At 32.2% G+C, this 3,192-nt stretch overlaps 1 long non-coding RNA gene across 1 annotated transcript in view; it reads left to right on the top strand.

Moving 5' to 3' along the window:
- The window catches only part of LOC144233726 (uncharacterized), a 21,472-nt gene extending 20,380 nt beyond the window's left edge, over positions 1 to 1,092 (top strand). The window contains exon 2 of the long non-coding RNA XR_013335741.1: positions 863 to 1,092. This is a non-coding gene — a long non-coding RNA (uncharacterized LOC144233726). The remainder of the gene's footprint in view (positions 1 to 862) is intronic.
- The last annotated feature ends 2,100 nt before the right edge of the window (positions 1,093 to 3,192 follow it).

Below are 3,192 nucleotides of genomic sequence, written 5' to 3'. Positions count from 1 at the left end.
CCTAGAAATACTAAACTAGAAGAAAAAAAACAAAAAAATAACAGATACAATCAAATAAAGTAGTCAAAAGGAAATTATCATACTAATTAATATTAATGCATTTTAGGATATAAATGTAAAGGTTACTATATGAAAAATATCAACTATTTGCATTTAAAAAGGTAGAAATTTTGAAAGATATACAACTCTAAATTAACTGGGAAAAAAATTATCCCCCTTGGCAAAACTCTTGGCAAATGAGTTTTTTTATAAGCTTTTAATTACAAAAATCATTTAATAAATAACTTCCAAGAATAAAAGTTAGTGTCACACTATGTTTTTGGAGCTTGTAAAACTTTTCATCACAAACTTACAAAGATGTGAAAAAAAGAAAAAAATATCAGTTTCATTTGTTAATGGAAATTCAAAAGTTCCAAATAAACCATGGAAAATAAAACCCATTTATGTATTAAAGTAATATTCTATGACCAAGTAATATTTATTTTGGAACAAACAAATTATTAATACTAATGATGTCTATTAACAGTATTCATTGGGGTGCCTGGGTGGCTTAGTCGGTTAAGCGTCTGACTTTCACTTAGGTCATGATCTCGCGGTTCGTGGGTTCGAGCCGCGCGTCAGGCTCTGTGCTGACTGCCAGCTCAGAGCCTGGAGCCTGTTTCAGTTTGTGACTCCCTCTCTCTCTGACCCTCCCCTGCTCACGCTGTCTCTCTCTCTCTCCTAGAAATAAATAAAAACATTAAAAAAAACAGTATTCATGTTTTCTTTAAGTAAAATAGAGTAGTAAGATTATTCTAAGAGATATCGAAAAAGAGTAATGACATTCAATATCTAATCCCATTTTTTAATGTTTATTTTTTAGAGAGAGCACAGCATGGACATGCACATGAGTGGGGGAAGAGCGGAGAGATAGAGGGAAACAAAGAATCTGAAGCGGACTCTAAGCTACCAGCACAAAAGTCTCAAGTGGGGCTCAAACCCAGAAACCATGAGCTCATGAGCTAGGCCCAAGTCAGAAGCTCAAATGAATCACCCAGACCCACCCCCTCTCTAATCCCATTTTTAAAATGCACTCTTAGTAAATTAGTAAAATGTCCTACGATGTGATTTTTTTAAATAATTAAGAAAATAATAATAATAATAAAAGGGTAAATGATAATCCAAAATGCTAGCCAACTGAGTTACACAAGTAAGTTTAACTAAGAAAAATGATATAAAGTAAATGAAGGAAATGCCTTTTGAAAGTAATATAATTCCCCACTGAAATACATAGAAAATCAAACTGATAACATGCATAATTATGGCATCAGCACGGAGGTCAGTGTCAAAGCAAAAATACTCAAATCATTCCATTTCTGACATATACTTAACAACGAGGTAGGCAAAAAAGATAAAAATAGCTAATTTTAATAGCAACTAAATTACATAGATTTTAATCTTTAAAAATATGCAAGACTTAAGTTTATGTTCATATGAGTTATTTTTTCCCCCTGAGAGCATCCTCTAAGACGTACAGCATAAAGCCATTTTCTGGGGCTGCCAGAAAGCTCTAAATGAAGGTCTAAAATTCTATTAGAGTAGTAAGCCACAAAAAGAGAATACGTGAAACCTGTATGTGAGCTGATCTCACACCTCTATCTGAACCATAAACTATGCATGTATGGAGAACACATCAGAGAGTTTGATGAAAAATAATAGCTGAAAACCTTCAAAATATGTACAGAGACTTCAACTATCATTCACCAAAGAGAATATAGTATTTATAGCTTTAATCCCACCAAGTTAGAGGAACAATTCACCAAGCTTTCTATTGATTCCCAAGAAAGGATATACTTATGGAGTAAAGAACATTCTATACCTAACGATTTTCTGTAAAACAAAAGGCCAAAATGAACATAGTCTCACTAGCAACATATGACAAGCATCCAGAAGTTCAAAGTTGTCAGAGAGTAATTTATCTTCCTACTTAAACAAAAGCAATATTATGCAGAGAACAAAAACAAGAAGCATAAACTCTCTATGTATATATAATGTTCATCATGCAATGAAAACACTATACATGAGAAGAAACATGAAAATACAAACCATAATTAAGAGAAAAACATCAGCCAATAGAAACAGACCTATAATTCACACAGATGTTCGAATTATCAGACAAGCACTTAGAAGAACCTATTACAAATATGCTGAATAACATAAAAAAGGTGGCATGATGAACAAACAGATGGTAAATAGCAGTGTAGGAATGCAAATGATAAAAAAGACCAATTTTGTATTCTAAAATTAAAAAGTAAAATATCTGAAATAAAAGTTTAATATATTGGCGTAAGAGCAGATAGATGGCAGAAAATATAATCAAGGAAACAAAAGGTGGAACAATAGGCATTCTGTAATCTGGATCACAGAAAGATGATGGAAAAATAAGTTGTTGAAATCTCAGTTCTCTATAGTTATTTAGCATATATGTAAACACAGCTCCAAAAGGAGAGGAGAAAGGTAGAGGAGAGAGCAAAAAAACATACTTGAGGGGAAAATTCTTCATATTTCATTAGGCAAACAATTAATACGTCCAAAACCCTGAGCAGGATAAATCCAAAAGATCATTCTGCAACACATCACAGTCAGCAGAGATCAAGAATCACAAATTGAAAGGCACATTATATACATGAGGACGATTGCAGAAAAGATAGTCAATTTCTTGCCTGAAGCAATAGAGGTCGAAGATAATGAAAGGACATTTTAAAAGTTCTGGAGGATAAAAAAAATTCTCTATCTAGTTAAAATAGTCTTCAAAAATGAAGTTAAATACTTTTCACATAAAAGAAATGCAAAAAGATACCTTCAGATGAAGTACATTGACACTAAATCGAAACTTTTATCAACCAGAACAGAAAGCAGAAGAAAACTATAGGGCTGAAGCTTTCACCAGTGAGTTACGTAAAATTTTTAAGGAAAATCTTAAACTTATATCAATGCTTTAAGAGAATAGAAGCAGAGGGAACACTCCCAACACATTTTATGAAATCAGCAGAATTTGATGTAACATCTAATCAAGACCTGATAAGAAAAACAATTAGAGATCAATACTTGTCATGAATATAGGCACAAATATCCTTAATAAAATATTAACAAATTCAACCTATATATATATATAAAGACTACTATGTTATGGCCAAGTGGAATTTATACGAG

Source organism: Crocuta crocuta, unplaced genomic scaffold, assembly GCF_008692635.1.
Source record: "Crocuta crocuta isolate KB4526 unplaced genomic scaffold, BGI_CrCroc_1.0 scaffold5, whole genome shotgun sequence".
Lineage (NCBI taxonomy): Eukaryota > Metazoa > Chordata > Mammalia > Carnivora > Hyaenidae > Crocuta > Crocuta crocuta.
Note: the sequence above shows the minus strand (reverse complement) of the source record. Positions and strands in the feature narration are given on the sequence as shown.